Source organism: Rhinolophus sinicus, linkage group LG01 (genome assembly GCF_036562045.2).
Source record: "Rhinolophus sinicus isolate RSC01 linkage group LG01, ASM3656204v1, whole genome shotgun sequence".
In the NCBI taxonomy this organism is placed as follows: Eukaryota; Metazoa; Chordata; class Mammalia; order Chiroptera; family Rhinolophidae; genus Rhinolophus; species Rhinolophus sinicus.
This window is the reverse complement of record NC_133751.1, coordinates 154,686,246-154,708,972: the sequence shown is the minus strand read 5'-3', so window position 1 is coordinate 154,708,972 and position 22,727 is coordinate 154,686,246. Positions and strand designations below refer to the sequence as shown.

The 22,727-nt window shown below is 38.0% G+C and overlaps 1 protein-coding gene and 1 long non-coding RNA gene across 3 annotated transcripts in view; both read right to left on the bottom strand.

The window, feature by feature from the left end:
* The window catches only part of CERS6 (ceramide synthase 6), a 280,641-nt gene that overhangs the window by 141,391 nt on the left and 116,523 nt on the right, over positions 1-22,727 (bottom strand). The gene's annotated exons all lie outside the window — the stretch shown is intronic.
* Positions 17,098-19,542, bottom strand: LOC141572663 (uncharacterized). The gene is made up of 2 exons (XR_012498004.1): positions 19,378-19,542; positions 17,098-17,755 (listed from the first exon to the last, which is right to left on the bottom strand). It is a non-coding gene; the product is annotated as an uncharacterized LOC141572663 (long non-coding RNA).

The window sequence follows — 22,727 nt, the reverse complement described above, 5'->3', positions numbered from 1 at the left end:
TCAAGTGTTGCCAGGTTTTTCCCATTTTTCAAAGAAAGCTGGCAATCTAATATTTTAGATATTTTATATGAAATCTGATTTTTTATAAATACGGGCAATTAATTCGATTGAAAATAAAACACCCAACAGGTCAAACAATATACTTCTTGTAGGCTGTATCCAACTTGGGGTCTCAAGTTCACAACCTTTGATCTAAGCTTTTTACTTTTGAACGAGAATGTGACAGAGATGGCTGGGATGTTTTATTCCCAATCTTACTCTCTAAACTATATAAATAAGCCAGAATGGAATTCTTGGCTTTGCTGAGGCACGGAATTCTCATGGGTAAAATTTCACCCTCATTTTCTGATGACCTAATGAACTCTTGCTCAGTTCTTAGAAAACTGTCCACCCAACAAAAATAGAAGTCAAGTCAAAGAAATTCTACGTGTAATTATGGTAACAAACAGGTGGCCATTCATTAAGTAAGATATATTGAGGATTTATTAAATGCCAAGACATATTACCAGATACTGAGAATATAAATATGAATATTTCATGGCCCCTTCCTCAAGGAGCTGATAATCTACAAAGCTGTTTCTTGATGGGCTATAGCTGCTAACCTAACAAAGCTTTACCTAGTCTAAGAAGTAATTCACATTTTCTGTCTGCACTCCAAGTTTGTGACAATATCCAAACAGTAACCTCTTTTTCAAGGTCATCGTGCCAGAGTGTCACTAGGAAAAAAATGCCTGGAGAACTCAGTCCTTCCACAGTAGATCTGGAATTCTTGTTAAGATGAAGGTGGCGTTACACCCTGTCCCTTCTCTGGGTGAGCTGGGGTGAGGAATGGTGGGGTGGAGTTGCAGGGGAGGACCCGACAGAATGCAAACCTACGTTCCATTTAGCCCAGTAGTTTCCCCAATGTCCAAATCCTCTGAAGACTTTTCCAGCAACATAGAGGAGGGAGAAATGGACAGGGTATCAGTGGCTCCAGCACAAGGGGAAAGCGACTGTCACTAAGTGCTTGGAGGTCACAGCACCATGTTAGTGGAACAGCAGAGGAAGAGCCATGGGGATGGGAGCTGAGGGTGGCTGGGCCCATTTTGGTACCTTTCTGAACCTGAAAAGGACTTGGGAATAAAGGATTCCAACATAATCAAACACTTATCAGCATGAACTATATTCTTATACTTCTTTGCCTTTTCAAAGAAAAAGGTTATCAATGTTCACATTTTGAGAAACAAACAATAAGAAATAATTATTACAAAAGTATTTATCACAGTGTCAAAGTCTTGATCATAGACTTTTTTAAAGTTTGACAATGCATGAAGAGAAGGGGAAGTGGGAGGTGGGGATGTGGAGAGGCAAATTAAGAAATTTAGAACTAGAGTTACCATATAGCAAATCAGTCTCTCAAAGCACTGATAAATGATGGCATATATTAACGGCAAAACAATTCAAATTACAAAAATAGAATGTATTTAAAACGTTCCTGGAACATCGATCCTATGTAATTCAAGACAGAGATACACAATCACATAGCAAATGATTCTCAAGTGGTTCCTTGTCATCACTTGTACATATTTGGGATGTAATGGCTAATATAACAAATATACATTCTCTCTCTGTTCCATTGCATGTTTTACAGTAACATTATTTCCTGGAGCTGTTAAAGCTTGTTCATGTAGAACCTCAGGTTAACTGGGGTAGCAGTGCCAAGAAAGAGATAGATAAAGAAGCAAGCATGTCTTTAGTGAAAGAATTGCATACAGATTTTTTCAGAACCAAGCCTAATGAGTAGGACTTCTTTCTAAAGGGGTAAATAATTAACGCTTGCAGTGTTCCTGGAAGTGGTCTCCACCTCCACTATTTTGCCCATTTGTAGCCAGATTGAGGTTCTTAAAAGAACAACACTGGAGATCTTGTTATGAATTGAGCCTGGCCTTCAAGACTTTCAATAATCCCGCCTTTAGATTCCTACCTTGGTCCCCACTAGTCCAATGTGTGTCTACCCTGAAACATCAGATCTGGACCTGCTGCTGCCTGGACTACCCTTCATCATCTGTCCAAACCCAATCTCCCCTACAACGTCCCACTTATCACTTCCCCTCTTTCTGCAACTTGTGCTGTGCTCTCTCCCTCCCCAGAAGATCACAGGATTCTTTTATTCTATTAATCATTGCCTCCGTAACATCAAAAACAAGCAAACAAACAACACCAACAACAAAAATCTATTGACCACCTACTATTTTCCAGCCACTGTAATTCCATTTTATCCACCATACCAACTCTTCTAGGTAGCTCTTATTTTCTTTTTCCTTAAACAAGTGAGATTGTGGCACAGAGAGCAAATACAGCTTGTCTGAGGTCACACAGCTAGCAAACACAGGAGCAGGAAACCAAACTCAAGATGTCACTGAAGAAGTCAGATGCTAACGCCTGTCCTTTTTGTACAGTAGCACCTACCTATCATTTAACAACACCAACAACGATCGCTAACACTTATTAATTACCAACACATACACTTCTAAGCACTTTACATGTTCTAATTCATTAACCCTCACAACAAGCAGATACTATTATGATTCCCATTGTAGAGGTGTGGAAGGGGATATAGTGAGATCAAGCAACTTGCCTGAGCTTGCATGGCTTGTAAGTGGCAGGGTCCACGGTCTTAACCAAAACTCAGTACCATGCCATCTACTGGTTAATAGTGCCACCTGCTTCTGGAGACATCCATAGCTACTTCCTGTGTTTCCCCCAAAATAAGACCTAGCCGGACCCTCAGCTCTAATGTGTCTTTTGGAGCAAAAATTAATATAAGACCTGGTATATTATATTATGCTATATTATATTATATTATACCTGATCTTATAGAAAAATAAGACCACGTCTTATATTAATTTTGCTCCAAAAGACGCATTAGAGCTGATGGTCCGGCTAGGTTTTATTTTCAGGTTCAGTTTCCCCCCAATGCTCCCTATCATTCCTTTTACATCATAAAGGGAGGACTTGAGGGGAAAACACATTTTTTTAAAGGGATGAGTGCTGGAGGAGGTAGGGAGAGGAAAGGAGAGAAATGGGAAAGGAGCCATCCCATTCCTTGCCCTGATAAGATGAAACCCTTAGGCAATGCTCAGGATGAAACCAACCATCCAAGATAACTTCCTCTCCTTTACTGATCTCCTTGAAGTCACCTTTGACAGCTACACCCTTCATGGAAACCGGGAAGTAAACAGATTTAGGCATCAGGTAAACCTGGAGCTGGCTAGAGCTCTAGCACTATGTGGGTACCCAAAATATTAAAAGCTACCCAAGGTGTGACACTATCACCAACCCAACCACTGATTCATTGCAGGAGTTCCATAAGCCTCTAGAAACCTCAGTTTGGATAAAAGATCACTTTGTGAATTATATAAATATCTAACCATTATATGCCTGAAACTAATACAATATTGAATGTCAACTGTAATTGAAAATTTTAAAAAACTGAAAAAAATATAAAGAAAAATATTGGAAACTACTTCATGTCATGAATTCACAATTCATGTCTCAAGATGCACTGCCTTTCAAAGACACCATTAAGAAAAGACACGAGCCACAGAGTGGGATAAAATGTTTGTAAGTCATATATCTGATAAAGAATTTGTACCCATAATATGTAAAGAACTCTTAAAACTCAATAATAAGATAAACCCTATTTAAAAATGGGCAAAAACTCTGAGTAGACATTTCACTACAGAAAATAAATGAACGGCCAATAATCATATGAAAGGATACTCAACATCATTATTCATGAGCGAAATAAAAATTAAAGTCACAATGAGATACCACTTCATACCTTTTAGAATGTGTTTTATCAAAAAGATAATACCAAGTGTTTTCCAGAATGTAGAGACACAAACCCTCACATATTGCTGGTGGGAATATAAAATGGTACAGCCACTTTGGAAAAGTTTGATATTTTCTTAGAAATTTAAATATAAATTTACCATATGGCTCAGCCATTCCTCTTTTAGATATCTACCCGAGAAATGAAAACATATGTCCACACAAAGACTTGTATGTGAATGTTCATAGCAGCATTTTTCAGAATAGCCCAAACCACAAACAATGTAAATGTTCACCCAACTGGTGAATGGATAAACAAAATGAGATATATCTGTTCAAACGAAGTACTGATACATGCTAACAAGATACATGAAACTTAAAACATTATGCCAGTGAAAAATGTCAGCTGCAAAAACTGCAAAAGAACACATACTGGATGATTCCATTTATACACTCATAAACTGTCCAGAAAAAGGCAAATCAACGAGGGAAAATAAAACAGTGGTTGCCTGGGGCTGTGGGTAAAAAGAGATAGGGGAGTGGCAGCAAACAGGAACAAGTATTCTTTTTGGGGTGATATAAGTGTTCTAAAATTGGATGGTGATGCTTTTATAGCTCTGTGAATTTACTAAAAATCATTGAGTGGTACCCTTAAAATGGATGGATTTTATAGTATGTAACTTTTACCTCAATACAGCTGTTCAACCAAACAACACTGCGTCTGTTCCCTGGTTCTGCTCCTGGTTCCTCTCCAACAGCTCTCGCTGAATGCAGGAGACTGCCTACCCTGGCTATCAAGCATTAATCTGTCTGCTCCACAGGAGAATCAGCTCACAACTGAGGTTCTCTCTCTGAGGCATTCCAAAGTACAGAACACTGAAGAGAGAACTGGCGCCCAAAGTATTTAATGATGGAAGCAAACATTTAAGGAATGTTCTAGTTAACGTGAAGCCCAGAGCCAATTCCTTAATGTGGGAGGACATTCTGTAATTCTCCTGTGCTCTTCCAACATACATTGTGAGGACTACTGGTGGATTTTTTAACATCTTGCACCAAACTTTTCGGGGTCCTTCATTGACCTCTAAAAAGACTACAGAAAGATGAGACATTTCTATTAGAAGATAATAGTTTTTGATAACCTGGAGGAGTAATTTAAGAGTGGCACAAAGGGTCTGAATATTTCTTATAATCAAAATCAGGACAGATGCCTGTGACATTATCCCTAGACTACGAGGTTGGCAAACTTTTTCAGGAAGAGCCGGATAGTAAGTATTTTAGGATTTGTGGGCCAATAGGCAAAATTGAAGATGTTATGTAAGTACTTACATAACCATTTAAAATGTAACCACTTAAAAAACAGAAAAATCATTCTTATCTCGCAGGTTGTACAAAACTGGCAGGAGGCCAGATTTGATTGGACACTATTTGTGGACCCCTGCACCAGACACATTATTCCAAAAGCATACATGCATATCACACCACACCACATCAGTCTTTTCAGGCATATTTTTCTGTAGCAATGTGGAATTAGACTTTTCTGAAGTTGCATTTTTGAAAGACATAACCTTTTAAGTAACTAAAACCTACTATAAGCATAAATTGCGTATTATTTTCAAGTTAGAGGGAAAATAGGGGTAAGGGGAAGGACTGAAATCAAAGGTGCCTTAATTAAGAACAGCTCCAAGTAACGTAGAACTTCTTAAATCTTTGTCTTGGCTTCTCTAAGAGACTGAGAACAACACCCTTAAACATATTTGACTTCCTTCTAACAAGTTTTTTTTTTTTCTTTCCCATTTTCATTTCAAACCATAACAATTCTCTGTAATTCCACTGCACAAATAAATGAAAAAAGTTTATTGTTTCACTCCTTATCTCAGGCCCCAGGTCAATAAAATGCTGTGATTAAGACGTAGAGACAGACTTGGATATAGACCATGGACTGGACAGAACACAAACAACCCACAGATGAGGCTCACCTGCCTCAACTCCATTACTTAAACTGAGGTCTCTAACTGACATCCATGAGAGAATAGGGCCTTATGAGCCGCTGAGTTACACCTCTGGCCCAGGTCACAGATGAACGATGTTAAAAGGCTGCTGCCCAGTGCATGGTGATAATGGAGAAAATTAAATAGGATAAACATTGCTAAGAGAGTCACTTAAAAATTTACTTGGGAGGCTATTAAGGAAGTGAGACTTATCTACATCCTGTGCCTCAGTTCTCAGATCTGCTGTTAAGTTGCTAACCTGTTGGTACACTCAGCTCAAGGCTGAGTCTTAAACATCCTGGGACAACTTCCGCATAGACATATATGGATTTTGCTTCCACCCTGTAGGTTTTGCCTTCCTTATTTGCATATTGGAACTAACCAATCACTGTTAATCAGCCAGTAATCCTTAATTTGCATGAAAGAATTACATGTTGTGGTTTTTGCCTTTATAAACCCTCCCTTTCTTTGTTCTCTCCAGAGCTCAGTATGGGTTGCTACCTGAACACATCTCTCTGATTGCAATCCTTTTGCTCACATAACCGCTTTTTGCTCTTTACTATAGCCTGAACTTCTTCTTCGGTTAACAATGGAGACACAGACTTCAATGAAATCTGGCATATCCACAAATATTAAAATCTCTTGTAAAATCAAGGCATTATTTAGCTAAATTATTCTTTCTGTTTTTTAATTGTTCAGAATCAATGCCCAGATACTGATCTACATGCCCATTGATAATCAATCACTCCTTGTGCTTACTTTCCATAAATGTTACAAATACTCACTCGAGTACCCAGTAGTCCTTTGAACCCCTCACCAAGAGAACACAAACAGCCATCTAAATCAGGGTGATTCAATGGGGCTGATGGAAAGGGAAAGTTTCAAACACAGAGGGAGGGTCCACAATCTCTCTACCTTCAGTGTACCTAGGGACACATTTTACTTCTTTTTCCTCAAAATAAGATAGTCCACAAAATATCATGGTGTCACAAACTTCACTTGGACATTCACAGGGGAATGAACCCCGTGAGCAGCAGCTGACTAATAAGAGAAGTCAGAACTCTGAGCTTCTGTTTCTCCTGCAATAGAATGGGACGTCATTGCTACCAGCTCATTACACGGGAACGTTGCAGTGGAGGAATGGGAACTCTTTTCCAGTCCCTTTGACCTATATAAAATATTCTATACATTTCACAAAATGTAAATTCATGGAATAAATTAGCTGTAATGTGTTTCATGCCAATTTGGAGGCTGTTCAGTGCCCCCCAAAACAATTTCCTGAAATTACAGCATTATAGGAAACTTTTTCTTGAATGTTGACCTGTCCAGGTCTGAGAAGCTGGAGCTGAGAGTCAAATATTATCCAAATCCGAAGGAGTGACAACCAAGGTCAAATCCCAGACTCCATTTCCTGATGAATGCACAAACAGCCACAACCCTGAACCTACTTCACTAGATCAGATTTTTCCCTGTTCTTGATGTTAACTCATGAGAGTAAGGAATTCAACTTAATCTATGTCCAATAACCACACTGCATGTATAAGTACTTGTTACTTATTCTTCTCTGCTCCCTGGGACCAAACATATCTGAATTCTTAATTTAAACTCTCTGAATACTAGCATTACATAATTCTGGGTGGTCAAAAATGTTATTTGACTACATGCTTCTCTGTAAAAAAGTCTATATACGTCAGCAGGTTGATCTGGGTGATTTTTTACTTATTAAAGCTATAAAGACTTGGATTAAATTAAATCTATTGCTTCTAGCAATGGACCAATATCATTTTAGCACTTATACATTTTGTGAAGATACTGAAATTATAGGGAATAAAGTACTATAGTAGGCAGGCAATTCATTGATCTTTTCTCTTAGTTGTAGTCAAAGATATTTATTAAACATTTCTGTGTTCTTTAATTTTTTCTAAACTGATTTTTAATATTATATGTCACTTGATCTTACATAGGTGTGAAAATCAATTTCCTCATACTCTTTAAATAAAAGACTCAACCAATGCTTACATTATGCAATACCCTTGGTGACTACCACCTTTAGTTTCACTATTACTATCAAACTGTGTGCATAGTTTACTGACTGCCTCCCAGGACCCTCTGTGATCAACTCCATTGAATTGGCATTTCGTTTAAGGTACTTATGACTTTGTGGTTTAGAAGGGCAGTAAATTTTAGTTCATCTGTGCTACCTTTTCTGGAAGCCATTTAAAATATTCTATTTCTATATTTTCAAGCTCAAACATGCATGCAAACGTTAAATCCTGTGAATTAAATTTGTTTTTAAAAGGCACCAAATTAAAGCTGAGAAATTTGTGTCTACCTAAGGAGTTTTCATTTCCTGCCTGATAAAATAGGAGGGCTGAACTATGGGAACATCTGTGCTAGGAAACTGTTTAGCCAGAATTCACCAGTGGTCTTTGTGTTCAGAAACCAGAGGTCAACAAGCAAACCAGCAATGAGTATTCAATAGTGCCAATAAATACATATTAACTTTAATTTAAATAATGAGTTAACATCAAAGAAAGAAACAGATGAGAGTCACAATTGTACTGGGGCTGGCTCAAAATTGTTTCCCAGATTAGGCCATGACCTCATGTGGTAGACTGTGCCAACATTTTTAATGGAATTCTAGATGGTAAGAGAAAGCCACCTGTTATGTCAGCTGACAATGGATATTTCTATCCCCTTTGTGAAGGGGAGTACATCTAGCCAATCTGCCTGGTTGAATCACAGGGTGTAGGCTGAAGTGTAATAAGTACTGGGTGGTAGGGAATGTGCAGAAACTGACAGAGAAGCCTCCAATTCCATGGTAATAATTCTGCATTTGCTATGGAGAACAGGGAAAAATCAATCCACGGGGTCTATTTGGGTGTGATGTTTCTAGACACATTGAAGATGTTTTGTAGTAGATGAATAAACAGATGGGGTGGTGATTAACTTTGCCTTGTGCCACCTAAAAATAGGAACTAGTCTTGGTTACTGTTTATATGAGGTATGATAAAACAATATGGCGAATGTTTAAATTAAAAAAAAATTTATTACAGTAAAAGACACATTGCCATTAAACCCCTTCAAAATACTCCCCCTTGCTTTGAACACATGTATCCTATCATTCTTGCCACTTTCTGAAGCAGTTCTGGAAGTCCTGTTTCGTGAGTGTCTTTACTTACACTGTTGTGGCTGCCTCGATGTCCTGAATCAATTCAAAATGTTTACCTTTCATGGTCATTCTGACTTTGGGGAAGAGTCAGAAGTCACTCGGTGCCAGATCCAGTGAATAAGGTGGATGAGGACACACTGTAATGCTTTTATTTGACAGAAATTGCCATAAATGATGTGTGACAAAGAGCGTTGTCATGATGGGGGATGATTGATGGCACACTTTAAAACACACCTTCTCTCAACCATAGCTCACACTTGACTGACTGCACCGAACAAGTTGAAACTTGTCACACTCTGTTACTAAGGTTGGATATGCCACTTCTCATATTGAAGATCCCTGAGTTTCCATTGGAGGGCACTAGGCAGCAGCAGTCACTGTATTTTGTGATCACAAGGGAAAGGCTCCGTGTCACACATTGCTTCTGGTATATGGTAATTTCTTTAAAAAAAAATAAAAAAATATTATGGTGTGTCCTCATCCACCTTATTCACTGGATGTGGCACCGGGCAACTTCTGGCTCTTCCCCAAAGTCAAAATGACCATGAAAGGTAAACGTTTTGAATTGATTCAGGACATTGAGGCAGCCATGACAGTGCAACTAAAGACACTCATGAAAGAGGACTTCCAGAAAGTGGCAAGAATGATGGGATAAGTGTGTTTGAAGCGAGGGGGAGTATTTTGAGGGGGATTAATGGAAGTGTGTCTTTTACTGTAATAATTTTTTCTTAAACAATAGCTATTTTTTTATCACACCTCATATGTGAACATTACAAAAGCATCAGATCAATTTATTTCAACTCCAAGATTTAATTAATGCAAGGCACTGTGTTAGGTACCATAGGAAATGGAAAGATGCCTTTAAGGAATGTGCAATCTAGAACCTCCAGTCAAGAAGTGGGATAGAATAAATATACAAATAACCACAACTCAGGAACACACATGACATAAATACGATCAAGGTGCCTTTGGGTTTCAAAGGAGTGAGATGCCATGTGGAATGGCAGCAGAAACCCTTCAAAGCTGAGGGGACACCTGAAAAAAGTCTGGAGCAACAACAGGGAGTTGGAGGGTTTCCTGCTTAAAGAGAAGCATGGCTGCTTCCTAATCACAGGGTGAGAACTTGGGTAAGTTTATCCATGACGAAGCAGACTACACTGTCACTTCTAATGCCCATGGTGAGAAAGGAAAGAAGGAAGGAGCTAGGATGTATTAAAGCCTTTCACGTGCAAGTTACAAACACCAGAGCAACCCAATGAGGTAAGTATTTCTGTCTCACCAGTCAAGTGGGTCTCAGAAAGGCTCGTATTGAGGTGGGAAGTGAGATTTTTATGTAGGTGAATCTGACTCCAAAGCCCATTCTGGTTCCAAATCCCCAGAAATTTGCTGCCAGTATCTGAAAATTCTACTACTAGAAACAAAACAAAACAAAACAAAACAATACCCCATCTTGGATAAGGAATTAATTGATTATAAAAATGCAAATATCCTTGTGTCAAACCACACATTAAATAAATCATCATCAAGTATTAAAATTCTTGTTAAATCAATTTGAAAGGAATTTGAAAGTATATCTTTGAAGGATAATAGAGGATTGGCTGGAGGAAACAGGGCAACAGCCAGACAGAGATTTCTGTATCCCTTCTGCATGCTGAGTCCTTGCTAGCAAGATTCTGGAAAAAGGGAAAGAGGTCAAGATACAATAAAGGACTCATCTCTTTGTCAAATTGAGTTTGAGGTAGTAGAATGTAGTAGCATTGTACCAGTAGCCAACTAGATACTAAGTTTTTTCCTCACCTAGCTAAAATATCTCTAAGTTCAAAAGACAACTAGAATCTTCCTTTTTTCCTTCCCTCAAAAATCTTTTAAGGGAAAGGAATTTTCTCCCTAATTCCCCAAGAAAATCAAAATTGACCTAATGGTCATAAGTACATTCATTACTTTTTGGAAAATGCCATGCCTACAATCAGCTACTTTATTTTCTTCCGCCATTCTGACCTCAGGTCTTGTTTCCCAAATATACTCTGTACTTTCCTCCTTCCATGCCTTTGCTTACACTATTTCTTCCATTTATCACCATCCATTTATCACAATCAAACCTCCATTTCTCACCATCAGAATACCATACTTCCTCCAGGACCCATCCCAAACTGTGAGGCTTGTCCTGATAACCCCCACCCTGATGTGCACACTCCTTCTGAACCCCTCAAGGGCTCCCTTTATATTTCTCTTTCTGCATTGATTCATTCTCCTGGGCCCTGGGGTTACTTTTGTTCTCCTTATGCCTACTATCAGGATGTTAACCCCCTTTACGGGAAAGAGCTCATCTCTATATCACCAGCTCTACTTTAAGCTTATATTCAGAATTCAATAAATATTTGTAACATTTAATAAATTCATCCAAGACTATCAACCAGGTTACACATGTGAAGTTCAAGACCACGTTTTAACAAAGTGGGTATTTTATGGTCTAGAAGATTTTATATGGTCCTCAAACTATACATGAAAAATTCAAACATACAGAAAATCATATATAAAGGTCTCCAACAAATGTTACACAGATCTCAAGTGAATGTCAGCAAATTATCTCTTTCCCAATATTATTTCTGAAAAACAATGTTTTTCAATCTGAAAGATTGAGAGGTGGTGGGGGCGGGGGGGAGATGTTACTAAACAACTTAAATTCAGAACTCTTTCAGAACGAGATATTAAACCCTGGCAGTTCACAGTTGGATTGACTCTGACAGCGTTCATTTTAAAAATATATTGATGTCTCCTTTGTTCTTAAGTGTACCTGCATTCTTATTATGCACAAGAATAAAAAGACAGAGAGGAACATATAGAAAGGATAAGAATTTACTGCCCTTCTTCAAAAAGTAATGACTCATGGGAAGCATTTCTAGGATAATAACCTCTAAAGCACATTCATAACTATGTTTTACATGTCCCTGGAAGGAATGAGTAAGAAATAGGACTTGAGGGGATGGGGGGGGACCCCAGCACAACTGTACCAGTATTTTTCCCTCTACCCAGAGAAGCAACCCCCTTAAAGGGAAAGAGCTCTCTCCCTGGTTCCTGTTTTCCCATCTTCTACATGGTGACCTGGGCCAATCAGCTTAACCTCTTAGAGCTTCAGTTTCCATAAATGTTAAAAAGAAAACAGAGGATGAGAAAGAGGACTGAGTCCCTCCAAGTCCTTAGTCTATATCTCAGGTTATTGTGACGATGGGATTAAATAACACTCACAAAAGTTCCTTGAAAACTACAGAGCTATAAAAATGTCAAGTTAACTGTTATCACGACCTGCCCACTTACTTTCTTTCCTTACAATCTTCAGACACATGTTTCTCTTGCTAGAAGCCAGAAAAGGTCTCAAGAGAGGAGAATTAATGTGGTTATGTCTAGTAAAATTCTTCTCTTATAAACCTCCTCTTTCCAAATTTACCAGATCATTCTAAGAAAATGCTCAGATTTTGTGTGAATTTTCCTATGTCATATCACCACAATACTTGATACCACTTTATACGGAAATTAAGCTACAAAAGGTCAAGAGATAGATCTATATAGGAGAAGTAAAGATTAATGGAAATCTTGTAAGTATGATCATTTGTTTTTCTTTCTGTACTGGTCCGGGAATTCAGACCTACTTTTCCATTAATTCTGTAGTTTTAGATTCTGATGGCATTGTATTCTTGGTTTGCCATATATTAACCATTGAGATTATACAAGCACCATATAATAATCATTAGACTATTTAAATTCACACCATTCTTCCAGTTAAACATATCTTTGCAACTACTTTTTTTCACCTTTAAAAAACATATGTGAATAGATAACAAGAAAATAATCAATATAGCTAGTAGATGTGCAAAAAGGAAGAAACCCTTTGGTTAATTACTATGCCATATATACTTTGGATTTCTTCTCTCTCCCCCCAAAAGAGAGAACTGCCATATATTCAAGTCTTTACACAGTCTCTTATTTACAGAATACTCTTGCAAGTTCTTCGTTTTGAACAAAGTAGTCTTTGAATGAAAACAGTCAAATCTGAAACAATCTCATGATAGTTTTGGATGCTTAAAAAAGTCAGCTGATGGAACAAGCTATTTAAGGAAGCAAAGAAATTTAATAAAAACTTACTCATTATTTATAGGGTTGTGACTTCACAATTGTTGATATTAGATGCCACTGTAAACAAGCCTCTTAAAGATCTCTTTTAAGCATAGTACAGAAAATGGATATATTTTGGAGATCTCCAATGTACACCTATAGACAGCCAAAAATAAAGTCTGAAATGTGTGTTAGGGCCTGAGATAAAATTTAGAAATAGCTTCATAATGTGGATGCTAAAAACATGAAAGTTCAGGCAATTTAGATGGGAGTGAAGAAATTATACTATGGCACACCGTACTAGATGGCTTCAAAGAGAGCTCTAGTGGCATTAAAGACATGATGTCAAAGATATACAGTAGGCTTTGAATAAATTATTTCATGAAAGTGAATAGGGAAAACTATTTCTAAATAAACATACCAGTTATTAATATATGTGTGATAGTATTCCACCTCTAAAAGTTTATAAATTCAAGTTGATCCCTAAATATTTTTTATAGCTACAGTATATGGCAAATGAAAAAAATAAAAGCTAATTTCCCAGTCGTGTGAAAGTGAGTCAGTGATTAGTTAGAATGTTGAATTCAATGCTCAGCTACTAGAGTTCAAGAAATAGCAAAGACCTGGGGAAGAAAGCATTGTATCTCAGAGACCAGGTAGAGTATTTATTACTTTTGCTATGATGAAAGAATTCTCACACTTAAATTTTTATTTGAGCAAAAGAAAGAAAGGAAGGAAGGGAGGAAGGAAGGAAGGGAGGGAGGGAAAAAATAAATAAAATAATAAAATAAAATAAACAAAAAGTTGCACTAATTCTAAAATATTTGCTGTTAACTACAAATTTTCTGTGCTAACAGGGACAGGGCCCTGAAACAACAGTTCAATGGATCAAGGCAAGAAAAAGAAAAAAAAAGGCATTGGACTGAATTGTGAGTTTTTCTTTTAACCTCACATTTTCCCACTCCCATCATGTTCTGCCGAGGCCATCCATCTACATTTCCCTGAACAAAGTGTTCTGGAGGGCGGCTGGAGAGTTAGGTAAAAACTGGCCCAAGAGCCCAAATTTCCCCATATCATCTATTCTCCAGCCTATTAAGGTCTCACTGTGCGTGACTCTGTGATCAACAATGAACCGAATGCCCTTAATGAAATCCAAAACCAAAGCCACTCATTGTACATGTAACTGAGTTTCTTCCCTTTGTGACTCATCACTAGAATGCAAGTCTATTAGCTAGATATGTGAAAACTTATTAACAAATACTGAGCTTTTTGGCAGCTCTCATAAGAATCATGTTAAAAGTCTTGCTCTGTTAGGCACCTTTCCCTTATATCTGGAAGAAAATATGAGGCCCACTTAAATCTACTTACATTGAACAATGAAGTCTGGCAAAAACAAACAAACAAAAAAACCCATAAGATTCTCTTTAATCTCTTCCAGGAATCTTAAATAACTACATAAACAGCAGCATAACTGTTCTGTTAATTGTAAGGCAACATTTATATGTCAAACATTAGGAGATGTTACTTAATGTCTATATAAAGAAAAGGTGAAAAAGATATCAATTCAAACCGTTAAAATTCGTTTGCTGCAATATATCTGAAACATAATAATAATGATAAATGAGAGATGCTCTTCATAAGTACCATGAGCTTCACATTAAATTTAAATTAACATTTGAATGCTATGTCACTCGAAACAGTCAGTTAACGTTCGTATTATAAATAATCCAATGTTAGGAGATACAGGATTAAAAAAGAAAAAAAAGAGTAAACGGGAAGAAATTAAAGCAATTATGACATTTATACCTTTGTCTTTCATTCATTGATTTGTATAGTCCCCAAAGTGCCTCAACATTCATTTAACCTTGGTCTAAGAACTCTCAAGCAGAACCACATGAAAAGAAAGTGCAGGCTCAAATCTCAGACTAAACAATAATTCCTTTCTTCAGACTGAAAATGTTCTCCCAAATATCTCACCACCCGACAGTCAGGAGTTGGGAGTGGAATTATTATGAAGCTCTGCATGTAAATACATCTGCTCCTTGTTGTCTCGTATAATGCTTCCCCTGGTGAGAGCCACAGAAACTGGATCCAGCAAACTTTCCTAAAAGCAACCATGAAATGACCTGCAAGTACGGGCACTCATGCCTGGGCAACCTGCCCTCTCCTCGGCATCTTGATTCCTGGCAGGCACCAGTCCTCATAACATCCCCTGGAGAGAAGGGGCAACATTGATTGTTTTGGGTCCTGACCCAGAGCTTCAGGAGAGAATGTTAACTTCACAGGATACTCCTTAGAAAGGCAGGGACTTCCTCTGCCAACCAGAAAGTGTCAACCAGACAGCCCAAGAGAATCACACTGGGCAGCTCCCATCTTTCTAAGACCAATGGTAAAACTCCAATAGAGGCCAATGGTCACTTCATTAACAATGCCTCACTAAACTTGAGAGTCAATTGCAAGTGGTAGCCCCACATCCTTCTATCGTGTTTCACCGAAAATAAGAGCTAGCCAGACCGTCAGTTCTAATGTGTCTGTTGGAGCAAAAATTAACATAAGACCTGGTCTTATTTTAATATACTATAAGACCGGGTCTATATAATATCATATCATATCATATCATATCACATCATATCATATAACATAACATAAAATACCAGGTATAATATAATATAATACCAGGTATAATATAATATAATATAATATAATATAATATAATATAATATAATATAATATAATATAATACTGGGTCTTATATTAATTTTTGCTCCAAAAGACACATTAGAGCTGATGGTCCGGATAGGTCTTATTTTTGGGGAAACATGGTAGCCCCGAAACAGCACTAGGTTCATCTCAAAGGAAGGAAATGTATTCATTAGGCCCACCCTAGATCAACCAACAAACCACCGTATATTCACTAAGCATACCCTGCATACATACATGGGCAGTTTACCTGGGAAGAAAACAATCAAGATACGTGAAACAAGTAGGGAATAATTCTAAATAGTAGCTAATGGCTAAAATAGGTAAATCTAAGTCTGACTATCCCAGGGGTTCAGGGAAGAACATCTTTGGAGAGATTCATGTGAGAAAGCATCGCAGAGAGGGGTCCTGGTAACAACAGGTGGGGCCTTGAAGGACAGGCAGGACTCACACTGGGGGAGAAAGGAGGAGAACAGAGCTAAGATGGGGAAACAGAGATAAGCAGGGGTGTGCGGCAAAGGGTGAGGAACCCGTCTGCACAGAAGATGAGAGGTTTGAAATGTGTGAGAGGGGAGCACATGGAGCTAGGTTCTAGATGGTTGTAAGAAGTGTGGAAAGGGACGGACAGGAAAGGAGAGCATTAAGAAGAAGAGGTGGGATAGGGAAGGATTAAATGGAAAATAATAAACAGAATGTCAGGAAAAGATATATGTGTGATTATAACATCTCAACAGCCCCCATTAAAATGTGAGTATGTTAGTTCACTATATTCCCAGGATATGACACAGGGTTTGTCACAGAATGATAGGCATAACCAATGATTACTGAAAGCTTACTTTAGTCATATTCTATAGCACATGACTTACATGTACGAGCTATTTGATTGGCGAGTGTGTATTTTCTTCATTTTGTGAACATGGAAACTGAGGCCCATCAGTGTGAAATGCCTTGCTGGGGTTATAGGAACTGAGTGCTGGGGCCTGGATTCACACCCATGTCTCTTTAACTCTAGAATGAGATCTTGAGAATGGACAACCCACCAGGGCAGGACGTGGGCTCTATGCACTGCTGTGGCCCCACAGACTAGAACAATGCCTGGCACAGAGCAAGTATGCAGTAAACATTTTTGAATGAATGAATCTTAATCATTATTCACATTGTCTTGCTACATAATAAGTATACCCATTATGAATGAGTCATTGAAGGAAGCACGCATGCACCAAGTGATTTATATAAGATACTAACAATAAGGGATTCAGAAATTTTATAAACAGTACCTTAGAAATAACTCTTTTAAGTATAATAAGATTTTCACAAAGCATACTTGTTTCTTTATTAAGGGGAAAAGATTCAAGAAATTATCTGTATATACAATGAAAAAAATCATGAACATTAACATAAATTCAAAGGCACAGGATCTAAAATTACTTCGAGAATTTTAAAATCAAACAAAAATATCAGATGTCTTGCATTAAACTATGTACATGCATACATACATACACACACATATGTATGTATATGTTTGACAGCTTAATTCAAATATTTTTATTTAGTAGTGATTTCTCTCTGATAATGTTATTTACATGATAGCCTATTTATTCAACTTAAGTTAGAAATAGCCAAAAGATCAAATTAAGCTATATACTTCCAACGAAAAGATAGGCTTCTCTCTTCTATTTCTTTTAACTATGACCATAACTTCTTCCAGTTGCCCACGTGAAAGAAATTTCACAGCAAGAAAGCTCTGGGTAATTTGGACACATGCACCAGGTCACACATTTAGCTGATATGTTGGACCCCCTGCGCGGGGCCTTGCCCAGCTGAAACCTCTCCCAGGCTGGGTTCCAGTCATCTGCTCAGTTCTGGAGTCTTCTCCCAGGACTGCGCTTGCTTAACAAGTACAAGGCAGCCAGGGTCTTTCATCTGGCTAGGTCTTCTTTCAACTCAGGCCTGTGTGAGTCTGCTTTTAACTCTAGGACCAAACATAAAATATATACACCCTATAACCCAGATATTCCATTTTTAGGAGCTTATTCTGCAGGAGAACAAAACAAAACAAACCTAGTGTGAAATACATACATAAGAATGTTCCTTGAAGCCAATCCACTTTTCAATGTTATACCAATAAAGAAATGATTAGCAAATTAAGTTTCTGCCAAATGCAGTCATTAGTCAGAATGCGATGCATCTATATGTACTGATCTAGAAAGATCTCTTAATAAATAAGTGGGGCAGAAGAAGTACCAGAACAAAGTGCAAAGCATGAACCCTTTTAAAAATTAAATTCATATATACAGAGGGTGCCAAAAAAATGTATACACATTTTAAGAAAGGAAAACTGTATTAAAATTGTAATACTCGGGTAGCCTGATGGCTCAGTTGGTTACAGTGCGAGCTCTTAACAACAGGGTTGCCGGTTCAATTCCCACATGGGCCAGTAAGCTGTGCCCTCCACAGCTAGATTGAAGGACAATGACTTGGAGCTGAAGGGCCCTGGAGATACATACTTTTCCCCAATAAAACTTTGTTTTAAATTGTAATACTCAGTATATACAGATAACAAAAGAGGAATACAAGTCACGTTTGACTTCTGCAGTTACAAGAGGTTTTTAAAGTGCTTCCCATCAGCGTCCAGATATTTCTGATTACGGCGAACTACTGCTTGGGCAACACTGACCAAAGTGTCCACTTGTATACATTTTTTTGGCACCCCTGGTATATATAAACATACAAATACATCCATGTTTAGAAGCAAACACACCAAACTTATCAGAGATTAATTCTAAGGCATGCGTGATATTGAAGCTAGGGGAACAGGTCAGCTGTTATCACAAACACTTCTCTATTGTTTCAATTTGCTGCAATGACTGTATAATGAGAGAGGCTGTGATAACAGGGTAGTAGGAACTCAGACCCCAGAGCCACATTGCCTGGGTTCACATCCCAGCTCCACTACTTACTAGCCAACACCTCTATTCCTGTTGGCTCTTCTTTCAAATCAAGATAATAATATGTGCTCCCTCTAGCATGTTAAAAAATTAAATAAGTTAGTGCATTTAAAATAAAAGCTCTCAACGTCATACATGTTATGGTGTCTACTATTGAGAGGGAGGGAGAGAGAGCGAGAAAGCGAGAGAGAGAGAAAGAGAGAGAGATGAACGAATAACTATTGGTGAGGATGCGAAGAAATCGGAACCCTTGTTCACTATTGATGGAAATGGAAAATATTGCACCCTCCATGGAAAACAGTATGCCAGTTCCTCAAAAAATTAAAAACAGAATCAACATATGATTCCGCAATTCCACTTCCGGCAATAAACCCAAAAGAATTGAAAGCAGGGTCTCAAACAGATTATTTATCCAACTATGCACATAGCAGCATTACCTATAATAGCCAAGAGGTGGAAGCAACCCAAGTGACCATCCAGAGATGAATGAGTCAACACAATATGGTATATACATACAATGAAATATTTTTCAGCCTTAAAAGGGAAGGAAATTCTGACACATGCTACAACATGGCTGAACCTCACGGACATTATGCTAAGTGAAAAAAGCCAGTCACAAAAGGACATTCTGTATGATTCTACTTACATGAGGTGTATAGAAAAGTGAAATTCATAGAGACAGAAAGTAAAGTGATGGCTTCCAGTGTCTGGGGGAGAAAGTAATGGGGAGTTAGTATTGCATTGGTATAGAGTTTCAGTTTTGTAAGATAAAAAGAGTTCTGGGAATAGATGGTGTGATGGCTATACAACATGGATACTACTGGGCTGTACACTTAATAATGTTTAAGTGGTTGATTTTATGTTACGTATATTTTATAATTAAAAAATAAATAAATAAAATAAAAATCAATCCCTTAAAGCAGTACCTTGCCCAAAATAAATGCTCTATAAATTTTAGCAGTAATAATTCAATACTCATATTCTACTTTTGCATTTTAAAAATGAGATTAAAGAATAGACTAACATGAAAACCCTCGCCTATGCACAATTCCTTTCAACAATTTTACATTATCACACTAACTTTGCATGTATACCAAATGCCTACACTGAAGCTTCTTTTCTCAAACTGTACCCCTTCCAGTAAGGCAAAAAAGGCACAACCAGGAGCTGACACTTAGCTCCCATCTCTGGCCAAAAGGAAACAGAGAAGATAAAGCATTTAACACAATTATCACTTGGCATCGCGGCACAGGCCAAGACAACCCTCATTACGCACAGGCCTTGGCGAGGAGCACACTGTTCAGCTCTTACTTTCGGCCTCACCTCTCTCGCCTGATTGGTGTATCCCAGCCACCACATAAATGATATTGTCATACTACACAGGGGGCCACCACACTCAGTAGCTGCCATAGAATATGATCTCCCTGGTAATTTTCAGCACGATTATCATGAGCTCCATAGAGAGGGGTAACTTGAGGTGTAATTTATACCCCACTATGGATGTCAATAAATATCTAAAGCGCAATGAGCTATATGGAGAAACCAGAAGTGAAGAACATACTGATTCAGATGTCACCTAACATTTATGAAGCACCTCTCATGTACCAAGAATGCACTAAGATATTTGACACATTATATTATTTAAAGGTCACAACTGCTCTCTGAAATACATAGTTATTCCCATTTGCTAAGTCAGGAAATACGCGTGGAAAATTAAGTCATGTCTCCAGGGATATGTACTTATTAGAAGGATAGCCAGAATTCAAACCTAGATTTCACAATTCTAAGACCAATGATGACATGTGAAAATGTATGGAAAATAAAATGAAAAAATTGATAATTTTAGATCCATCATTTTGTCTACGTGTTTACTGTTGGATAGCACCACAGGTAAACATTTCCAATGAACATGGCCTTTCCAGTTTTGAAAATCAGACAAATCTCTAAAACTTCTCTCAAGGTACATAAAGAAAGAACAGTAATACATGGACAGCTCTTTTATATACTTAGGTAAAAACCTGATTTGCAATTATCCCAATCTTTCCATTTCCACTGAAATAGAATGGCTTTCATCAAATAAATAAATGAGGGATGCTTTACAGAAATGTTTTTAAAGTGTTTTATAATGAGCAAAGGATAGGAATGTTGTTTTTCTTGATTTTCTTGAATTATAAGTCAAAGTCTCATCTTTGAATATCTAAAAGATAGCAGTACATTTGATAAGTTTCTTCTCTCCCTCTCTCTCTCTCTCTCTCAAGTATCTTAACCTGCCACTAGCAAGCTGTGCCCCTCAAGATATATTGAAGGAGCTAAACACCATTCTGCAACTTTTTTTTTAGGCTAAATATTCAGGAGGATTACCCAACACACACATTATTTCCTACTAAGAGCTACTTCTGTTCCTCCCCATTTGAGTTCCCTGGCCCATCACAGTTGTGCTTAACATGGTGGAATATCCAGGATAAATCACACTGTGTGTTTCCCTTTCTAACTACCCAACATATAAACCTAAAAAGGTCAAATGAAAATAATTCCTGGAAGGGGAAAGAAGTTATATAGGGAGATATACGAGCACAGTCCCACATTTGCAAAGAATCGGCATTACCTTCATCCCTGGTGGGCTGGAGCTGTATCTTTATGAGCCTCTGGGTCTTCCCTCTGGCGTGCTAGCAGCCACATTCTTCCAATTTCTTCCAAACACTTTTCCTTTTCCTCCAAACCCAAGGCCAGAATATAATCCTAACAATAACCACAACGACAGTAGAGCTAGTTCACATCCATGGAGCCTTGCTATGTGTGCTACAGACACTGTCAAAAGCCTTCAGCTGCATGAGCTGCCTAACAATCACATTATAGTGGAGAAAGGGAGTCTTACTGAGGCAGATGGGGTTTGGCCAATGTCAGGCATCATAAGCAGAGTCCTGGAATCCAGGTCTGTTGGATTTCATTGTCTGGGCACTGATTTCATTGTCTGGGCATTGTCTGGGCATTAGACCTTTTCAATGGAGAGACAGTGATAGAAGAAGAATGCAGAACATGAGTTCCTTGGGGGCTGACACCATGTCTTGTTCATCACTGTTTCTCCTGCACTTATAGTCCAGCATACAACAGGTGCGTATGAGTATTTATTAAATGAACGAAATAAATAAATGAAAGAACACCATAATAAGGAGAGTGAGCAAGAATCTGGTCTTAACCTCACCATCTGAACTCAGGCAGGTGCTGTTTGCTCAGCATCCTGTGAGCCTGTATCCTACTGTTATTAATGGCTGGGTCCCAGAGAAGCAGTGACTCGTGTATTTCCTGAAACGGGTCAGAGAACACAGACCACTTGCATGCTCACCACCATTGAAACTAGAAGAATCAATCACCACTGGTAAGACAGCAGAGATGGATTTGACCTTTGATTTTGTTAAATTCTTAAGCCAGGAGTTGAATTTCTGGTAACTCTTTCTGCCAGTCTTTTTTATTTAGAGTGTTCCAAAGACTGACAATGAATGCAGCCATTAATCTAGAGGGACTTACTTTCACATTCTCTACTTCCTCCAACCATTTCAAAGGAAAATAATCCAAGCCCTGTTCTTAACCACTGTATTTAATGCTATAAAACAAACAAACAAAAACCACATGAATTCTTGTAGCTGCTTTTATTTGTTAATGTCTAGGGCAGAAAAAAGGAAGGACCTAACCCCAAATTCTCCACAGCAAATTGCCAATTAGCCACCTCCCAACTTCAATGAAATAATGCCTTGAAGTATGTGAATAAATTTTCATTCAAATAGTGTTACCCAATCCCAAGTGACTGGTATCACACCATTGTCCATTTTGACAGCCATTGTAATAAACTGAAGAGCTCATAGGACCCTATATTAGGGTAGAGGTCCCCAGTGAAATGGGGAAATTGTATAAAAAGGAATTTTAAAATGTGGCCAAATTTAGACTCAGTGACCCACAAAAAGCTGCATGCCTGTGGTCCTACAATTTGGTTATAGATAT